The 12269-nt window shown below is 35.8% G+C and overlaps 1 protein-coding gene and 1 long non-coding RNA gene across 9 annotated transcripts in view; one reads left to right on the top strand and one right to left on the bottom strand.

Moving 5' to 3' along the window:
- Window positions 1-12269, bottom strand: part of LOC146435006 (uncharacterized) — a 61778-nt gene that overhangs the window by 19502 nt on the left and 30007 nt on the right. The window lies entirely within an intron of this gene.
- The window catches only part of LOC146435007 (uncharacterized), a 44195-nt gene that overhangs the window by 13443 nt on the left and 18483 nt on the right, over window positions 1-12269 (top strand). The gene's annotated exons all lie outside the window — the stretch shown is intronic.

Here is a 12269-nt window from a genome sequence, read left to right as displayed (position 1 = left end):
GGACTCGGCATTTCGTTCAGGCGGCACAGTAGACGTATATTCCCTCAGAAAAGACCCCCGCGGCCGCCATTTTTGAAGTCGGCAACAGCGCGCATGTGCGAACGATGCCGACGCCATTTTGGTAGTCCAGTGCATTGCGCATGTGCGAAATAGGGGCCGGATCGAAATTAAAAAGTCGGATTTCGCGCTTTTGGGACATTTCTGCTGGCCGCAAACAGCTGCGAAGGCGTCCCGTATGCCGTTCGCGTCACCCACGGGCGGCGGCAACCGCGCGAGAGGCGGAAAAAGCCGGCATTTGCCGATCGGTGTCGGGAAAAAATGTCGGCCGCGTCAAACCGCAGCGCGCACTCCACCCGCTCCCAAAGACCACTCCGCACCTGTCCGCAGCGCCGGGGAAGCCCGCCAAGCAGCCGAATCGCAGTTTTCGGGGTCAGGACTCCGCGGCCGCCATTTTGGAAGTGTACTGCACTGCGCATGCTCGAGTGATGCCGACGCCGTTTCGTTGGTGCACTACACTGCGCATGCTCGAATGATGCCGACGCCATTTTGTTAGTTCAGTGCACTGCGCATGCTCGAGTGATGCGGGCGCCATTTTAGCAGTCCAATGCACTGCGCATGTGCAAACGATGCCGAAGCCATTTTGTTAGTCCAATACACTGCGCATGCTCGAGTGATGCCGACGCCATTTTGGTAGTCCAATGCGGTGCGCATGCTCGAGTGATGCCGACGCCATTTTGGTAGTCTAGTGCAGTGCGCATGCTCGAGTGATGCCGACGCCATTTTGGTAGTCCAGTGCAGTGCGCATGCTCGAGTGATGCCGACGCCATTTTGGTAGTCCAATGAACTGCGCATGTGCAAACGATGCCGACGCCATTTTGGTAGTCCAGTGCACTGCGCATGCTCGAATGATGCCGACGCCATTTTGGAAGTCCACTCCACTGCGCATGCCCAAATGATGCCGCCGCCATTTTTGTAGTTCAGTGCAGTGCGCATGCTCGAGTGATGCCGACGCCATTTTGTAAGTCCAGTGCACTGCGCATGTGCAAAATAGGGGCCGGATCGAAATTTAAAACTCGGATTTCGCGCTTTTGGGACATTTCTGCTCGCCGCAAACAGCTGCTGAGGCGTCCTATATGCCGTCCGCGTCACCCACGGGCGGCGGCAACCGCGCGAGAGGCGGAAAAAGAACGGAATTTGCCGATCGCTTTCGGGACAAAATGTCGGCCGCGCCAAACCGCAGCGCGCACTCCATCGGCCCTCAAAGGCCACTCCGCACCGGTCCGCAGCGCCGGGGAAGCCCGCCAAGCAGCCGAATGGCCGTTTTCGGGGTCGGGACTCCGCGGCCGCCATTTTGGAAGTGTACTGCAGTGCGCATGCTCGAGTGATGCCGGCGCCATTTGGTAGTCAGTGCACTGCGCATGCTCGAGTAATGCCGGCGCCATTTTGGTAGTCCAGTGCAGTGCGCATGCTCGAGCGATGCCGACGCCATTTTGGTAGTCCAGTGCAGTGCGCATGCTCGAGCGATGCCGACGCCATTTTGGTAGTCCAGTGCAGTGCGCATGCTCGAGCGATGCCGACGCCATTTTGGTAGTCCAATGCACTGCGCATGCCCGAGTGATGCCGACGCCATTTTGGTAGTCCAGTGCACTGCGCATGTGCAAACGATGCCGACGCCATTTTGGTAGTCCAGTACACTGCGCATGCTCGAGTGATGCCGACGCCATTTTGGTAGTCCAGTACACTGCGCATGCTCGAGTGATGCCGACGCCATTTTGGTAGTCCAATGCGGTGCGCATGCTCGAGTGATGCCGCCGCCATTTTGGTAGTCCAGTGCACTGCGCATGCTCGAATGATGCCGACGCCATTTTGGTAGTCCACTACATTGCGCATGCTCGAGTGATGCCGACGCCATTTTGGTAGTCCACTGCACTGCGCATGGTCGAACGATGCCGACGCCATTTTGTAAGTCCAGTGCACTGCGCATGTGCGAAATAGGGGCCGGATCGAAATTTAAAACTCAGGTTTCGCGCTTTTGGGACATTTCTGCTCGCCGCAAACAGCTGCAAAGGCGTCCTATATGCCGTCCGCGTCACCCACGGGCGGCGGCAACCGCGCGAGAGGCGGAAAAAGAACGGAATTTGCCGATCGCTTTCGGGACAAAACGGCGGCCGCGCCAAACCGTAGCGCGCACTCCATCGGCCCTCAAAGGCCACTCCGCACCGGTCCGCAGCGCCGGGGAAGCCCGCCAAGCAGCCGTATGGCCGTTTTCGGGGTCGGGACTCCGCGGCCGCCATTTTGGAAGTATACAGTGCGCATGCTCGAGTGATGCCGGCGCCATTTTGGTTGTCAGTGCACTGCGCATGCTCGAGTGATGCGGGCGCCATTTTGGTAGTCTACTGCACTGCGCATGCTCGAGTGATGCCGGCGCCATTTTGGTAGTCCAGTGCACTGCGCATGCTCGAGTGATGCCGACGCCATTTTGGTAGTTCAGTACACTGCGCATGCTCTAATGATGCCGCCGCCATTTTGGTAGTCTACTTCACTGCGCATGCTCGAGCGATGCCGCCGCCATTTTGGTAGTGCAGTGCACCGCGCATGCTCGAGCGATGCCGACGCCATTTTGGTAGTCCAGTGCACCGCGCACGTGCGAAACGGGCGCCGCCATAATAATGGACGCGGCCGCGCCTTTACGGCCTCCGCCATGTTTTGTACGGAAAAAATCAGGACCTCTCGCTCTAGGTGACGACTTTAGGCGCCCGATGGAAATGAAAAAAATGGATTTTACGGTTTTGAGGCATTTCCGCATTCGCAAAGCAGGGTCCCGGGAATCGGAATGGCTCCGTTCCACGGTAGTAAACGTGTACCCTGAGGTAGGACTGGTGAAGCGTTAGTTCCTTATCTCGGTCATGACGTGACAGAATCCGGGCAGAAGCCGGCAGCGTGGAGCCGTAGAAAGCGGCAGGCGCGGGTAGAAGTAAAAAGTTGAGGTAGCACTCGCCGTTAGAGAAGATTTTTCAGGTTTTTAAAATGTGTCGGAATAGATATAAAAATGGTCCCATGAAGCCCGTATCCATTCGAATCGAACGTGACTTTAAAGCGTTAAAAAGTTCGGGGGACGGGACGACGGCGCCACCACCTGCGAGACGACGCGCCGGGCTCCGCCGACGGGAAAACATTTTTCGGAAATTTTCGATGAAACGCCGGACGCTAAACGCGAGAGCCTTAGCGAAGGGCACGTCCCGAAAGGCGCGGGTACAGAAACGGGGCTTTCAAACGGCCTATAGAAAAAGAAAGGAGCTTTACAGACGGTTTAAAGGGCATCTTAAGGGAAGCAGACGTGTCATCGGGCCGAAGGAAGGATAAGAAGCACGGGGATTGCCGGGAAGGGACGGTAGTCCCAGAGCGGCATGGAAAGGCATAATTGTAATTCCCAGGCGTTAATAATAACTGAAAGCGGAAGGGAAGCGGGGCCGAGGAAGACGCGGAGAGGCGGGCTCGGGGCCGAGGTAACGTTCAGGAACGTAGATCGGCTAAGGCGCCCGGCGAGGCGCCTCGTGATAAGAAAGGAGAGCGTCCGATTTAATTTTTTTTTTCCCGTAAGGCCAATGTAAAGAGTTTGAAGCGAAACGGCGAGGCGTAGGACAGGCGGAGCGGAAATCCTCCGAGAAGCCCGCAAGGTATTCGCTTTCAGCATTTGTTAGCGGTGCAATTTGCTAATTTGCTAATTGGAAAGGAGAGCATTTTTGATGGTAGGGACGCAAGGTACGTGAGCGAGGTATGAGGTTTGAGAGGTACTAGAAAGCGTGGATAAAATTTCAGTCCGGAAGCGCGAGGAGACGGTTGTACTTGTATACATCCATCTATATATACAGGCATATATATAGATTTCTATACACACACGTATATATACACACACACATATACAAACACACATGTATATATATATACACGTATATATACACACATGTATATACACACAGATGTATATATATATACACATATATATACACACATGTATATACACACCCATGTATATATACACACACACCCATGTATATATACACACAGCCATGTATATATACACACATATGTATATATACACAGATATATATATACACACACTTATGTATATATATACACATATGTATATACACAGATATGTATATATACACACATATGTATGTATACACAGACATGTATATATACACACATATGTATGTATACACAGACATGTATATATACACACATATGTATGTATACACAGACATGTATATATACACAGACATAAATACACACACACACATATGTATATATACACACATATATACACACATGTATATACACACCCATGTATATATACACACATATGTATGTATACACAGACATGTATATATACACACACATAAATACACACACACATATGTATATATACACACATATATACACACATGTATATACACACCCATGTACATATACACACATATGTATATATACACAGACATGTATATATACACACACATATATATACACACACCCATATGTAGATATACACACATATGTTTCTATACACACATGTATATATACACACACACCTATATATACACACATGCATATATACACACATGTATATAGAGACACACATATATATACACACACATATATACACACATATATATACACATATATATATATACGCACATATATATACACACATGTATATACACCCATGTATATATACACACATATGTATATATACACACACATTTATATACACACCCATATGTATATATACACACACATTTATATACACACCCATATGTATATATATACACATATGTATATACACACATATGTTTCTATACACATATGTATATACACACATATGTTTCTATACACACATGTATATATACACATATATATATAGACAAACATATATATCCACACAAATGTATACATATACACATATGTATATACACACATATGTATGTATACACACACATATGTATGTATACACACACATGTATGTATACACACATATATATACGCACACACATATATATACAGACATATATATACAGACATATATATACACACATATATATACACACATATATATACACACAGGTGTATATACACACACACAAATATATACAGCCATATATATACACACACATGTGTATATACACATATATGTATGTATACACACACATGTATATATATACACACACATATATATACACACATGTATATATACACTCATGTGTATATATACACACATGTGTATATATACAGACATATGTATATATACACACATATGTATGTATACACATATGTATATATACACACATGTATATATACACACATGTATATATGCACATACACATATGTATGTATGCACATATGTTTATATACACACATGTATACATACACAAACATATATATACACACACATGTATATATATACACATATGTATATACAGACGTATGTATATATACACACATCTGTATGTATACGCACACATGTATATATACACACATATATATACACCACACATATATACTGACATATATATACACACACCCATATATATACACACATGTATATATACACACATATATACAGACATATATATACACACATGTATATATACACACATATATACGGACATATATATACACACCCATATATATATACACACATGTATATATACCCACATATGTATATATACACACATATATACACACACGTATATACACGCATGTGTATACATACCCACACATGTATATATACCCACACATGTATATTTACACACATATGTATATATACCCACACATGTATATATACCCACACATGTATATATACACACATATGTATATATACCCACACATGTATGTATACACACACATGTATATATACACACACATGTATATATACACACATATGTATATAGACACACATGTATGGACGGACACATACATATACACACACACATATATATACAGACATATATACACATATGTATAGATACACACATATGTATAGATACACACATATATACATATACACACATATATATATATACACATATGTATATATACACACACATATATATTCACACATATGTATATATACACACATATGTATATATTTACACACATGTATATACACACACATATATATAGACACTTATGTATATATAGACACATATGTGTGTATGCACACACATATATGTGAACACATGTGTGTACACACATATGTATATATACAGACATATATATATTCACAAATATGTATATATACACACACATATATATACGAACACGTGTGTACACACATATGTATATATACACACACATATATATTCACACATATGTATATATACACACACATATATATGCACACCATATATGTACACAGACATATATATACACACCATATATATACACACACACACACACACACGCATATATATACACACATATGTATATATATACACATATATATTCACACATATATTTACACATTTTATATATATATACACACACATATATACACAGAGACATGTATTTACACACATATGTATATATATGCACATGTATATACACATACATATATACACACACATATATATGCACACATATGTATATGTACACATATATGTATACACATAGATATATATACACAGACATGTATATACACCTATGTATATATACACAGACATATATATAGCCACACACATGTATATACACACACACATATATATACACACACATATATATACACACATGTATATACACATATATATATACACAGATATATATATAGATATATATTTAGATATATATACATACACACATATGTATATACACACATATGTATATAGACACAAATATGTATACATATATATATACACACACATCTATATACACACCATATATATATACTCACAGACGTATATATACACACACATATATATATGCACAGAGACATATATATACACACATATGTATATTTAAACACATATGTAGAATACACAGAGATATCTATACAGACATATGTATATATACAGACACATATATATACACACATATGTGTGTATACACACATATGTATATATATATATACATAGAAATAGACACACATCTGTATACACCCTATATATACACATACACATATATACGCAGAGACACATATATATTTACACACATATGTGTATCTATACACATATGTATATATACACACATATGTGTACATACACACACATATATACACACAGACATATATATACAGGCATATATATACACACACATGTATATATACATAGATATGCATTTATAGACACACATATACATAGACACACACATATATATATACACATATGTATATATATACATATGTATATACACACATATGTTTATATACACACATGTATATATACACACATGAATATATACAGAGACATCTATATACACACACATCTATATATACACACATGTATATATGTACACATATGTATATACACCCATATGTATATATACACACATATATATACACACACACATGTACATATATATACATATATATACACACATATCTATATACACACCATATATATATACTCACACACATATATATGCACACACACATATATATACACAGACATATATATACACACATATGTATATATAAACACATATGTAGGAATACACAGAGATATGTATATACACATATGTATATATACAGACACATATATATACACACATATGTATATATACACACATATGTATATATATCTACATAGAAATACACAGACATCTGTATACATACTATAAGTATACACATACACACATATATACACATACCCATATATATACACACATGTGTATATATATCTACATAGAAATACACAGACATCTGTATACATACTATAAGTGTACACATACACACATATATACACATACCCATATATATATATACACACATATGTATGTATACATACAGATGTATATTTACACAGATATATATACTCACACATATATACAGACATAATATATACACACAGAGATATGTAGATATGTACTCATATGTATATACACACATATGTTTATATACACACATGTATATATACAGACATGTATATATACACACGTGTATATATACACACATGTATATATACATAAACGTATATGTGCACACACATCTATATACACACACATGTATATTTACACACATATATATACACAGACACATATATATACAGACATATATATATACATACACACATGTATATATGTACTCATATGTAAACACGCAAATACGTATATACACACACATATGTATGTATACATACAGATGTATATTTACACACATATATATACACATACACATATATACAGACATATATATAGACAGACAGACATATGTGTATATGTACTCATATGTATATACTCACATATCTTTATATATACACATGTATATATACAGACATGTATATATACACACACGTGTATATACAGACATGCATATATACACACATGTACATATATACACATGTATATATACATACATGTATATATACACACATCTATATACACACACATATATATACACACATGTATATATATACACATATGTATAAACAGGCATATGTATATATACATACATATGTATGTGTACACACCTAAGTATATATACACACATATATATACACACACACATATATACAGACATATATATATATACACACACACATGTATATATACACACATATATATACACATACATGTATATATACACAAACATATATGTACAGACATATGTATATATACACATGTATATATTCACGTGTATGTATATATACAGACATATATACAGAGATGTATATACACACCCATGTATATATACACACATATGTATATATACACACACATATATATACATACATATGTGTTTATACACACATATGTATATACCACATATGTTTAAACACAGACATGTATATATACACATACATATATATACACATACATATGTATATATATTCACATATATATATAGACACACATGTATGTTTATATACACATATGTATATATACACAGATGTATATATACACACACATATATATACACATGTGTATATATATACACATATGTATGTACACACATATGTATATATACATACATATGTATGTATGCGCACACATGTATATATACACACATAGATATAGACATATATATACACTCACATATATATGCACACATATGTATTTATACACATATACATACAGACATATATACACACATGTATATATAAACACATATGTATATATTCACATATATGTATATATACACACATATGTATATATACACACATATGCATGTATACACACACATGTATATATACACAGATATATATACACACACACATATATATACAGACATATATATATACAGAGATGTATATATACACACATATGTATTTATACACATATACATACAGACATATATACACACATGTATATATAAACACCTATGTATAGATACACACATATATAGATATACACAGACATATATATACATACACAGATGTATATATACAGAGACATGTATATAGACATATATGGTTATATACACACACATATGTATATATATACACATATGTATATACATACATATGTATATATACACACATATGTATGAATACACAGACATGTATATATACACACACATAAATACACACACATATATATATAGAGACATATGTATATATACACATGTATATATACACACATATGTATATATACAGACATATATACACACATGTATATACACACCCATGTATATATACCCACATATGTATATATACACATATGTATATACACAGATATGTTTATATACAGACACACGTATATATACACACATGTATATACACACCCATGTATATATACACACATGTATATACACACCCATGTATATATACACACATATGTATATATACACATATGTATATACACACCTATGTTTATGTAGACACACACGTATATATACACACATATATACACACATATATATATACACACATTTATATATACACATATGTATATACACACATATGTTTATATACACACATGTATATATACACACACATATGTATATATACACACACATGTATAGACACACACATACATATACACACAGATATATATACACACATATATTCACACATGTATAGATATATACATATGTATAGATACACACATATATACATATACACACACATATATATATACACACATATGTATATATTTACACACATGTATATACAGACACCCATGTATATATATACACATATGTATACACACAGACATATGGGTTTATACACACACGTATATATACACAAACACATATATATACACACATATATATACACTCATATGTATGTACATACTCATATGTATATACACACGTGTGTATATATACACACATACGTATGTATATGCATACATGTATATATACACATATGTATATATACACGTGTGTACATATACACACATACGAATGTATATGCACACATGTATATATATACACATACATATATACAGACAGATATATATACACACACATATATATACAGACGTATATATACATACATGTGTATATACACACTTATGTATATATACACATCCATATATACACTCATGTATATATACACACATATATATACAGACCGATATACAGACATGTATATAGAAACACATATGTATATAGACACACACATTTATACACACATATGTACATATACACACACATATATATGCACATATGTGTATATATATACACACATATATACACACATGTATATGCACACAGAAATATATACACACATATATATATAAACACACATATATATACACACATATGTATATATATACACATATATATACACACATATTTATAAACAGTATATATATATACACAAATACATATATATATATATGCATATGTACACATATGTATATATACATATATATACACATACACATATTTATACACACCCACAGATATATATACACACATACTGATATAGATACCCACACATAGATATACACAAATATATATACACACACATATATGCACATATATATACACACATATGTATATATACACACATATATACACACATATGTATATATACACACATATGTATATATATACACATATGTGTATATACATATATATACACATACACATACATATACATACACACAGATATATATACACACACAGATATAGATACACACACAGAGATATACACAAATATATATACACACATATGTATATATACACATATATACATATACAGACATATATAGACACAGACACATATATACACACATGTATATACACACATATATAGACACCCCCATATGTATATAAACAGACACATATATATAGACGCATATACATACCTACATATGTATACACACACATACGTATATACACACACATGCATATATACCCATATATATACACCCCCATATGTATATAAACACACAAATATATATAGAGATATATACATACCTACATATGTATATACACACATATGTATATATGCACATATATGTATATATACACACATGTATATATACACATATATATATACATCCCCATATGTATATAAACACACACATATATATAGACATATATACATATCTACATATGTATATACAGACATATGTATATATAGACTCATATGTATATATACACACATATGTGTATACACACAGTTATGTATATACACACATATATATATAAAGAGATATTTATATACACTCATGTATTTATACACATATATGCATATGTACACACATATAGATACAGACAGAGATATATATCTACACAGACACATATATGTATAAACACATATGTATGTATATACACATATAGATATATACACACACTCACTTGTATGTACATACACACATATATATGCACACCATGTATATATACACACACTCAGATATGTATACACAATATATATATATACACAGAGATATGTATATATACACACACGTATGTATACACAGATCCACATATATATGCCTGCACATATATGTATACACAGACACACCTGTATATATACACACACATATATAGAGAAACACAGACTTATATACACATGTATATAAACACAGATATGTATATACACACACACATATGTATATACACATACATATGTATATACACCCCCATACGTATAAAAACACAC

This window comes from Lichenostomus cassidix, chromosome 6 (genome assembly GCF_008360975.1).
Source record: "Lichenostomus cassidix isolate B80296 chromosome 6, HeHo_3.0, whole genome shotgun sequence".
NCBI classification, from domain to species: domain Eukaryota; kingdom Metazoa; phylum Chordata; class Aves; order Passeriformes; family Meliphagidae; genus Lichenostomus; species Lichenostomus cassidix.
This window is presented reverse-complemented; position numbering and strand designations above follow the sequence as displayed.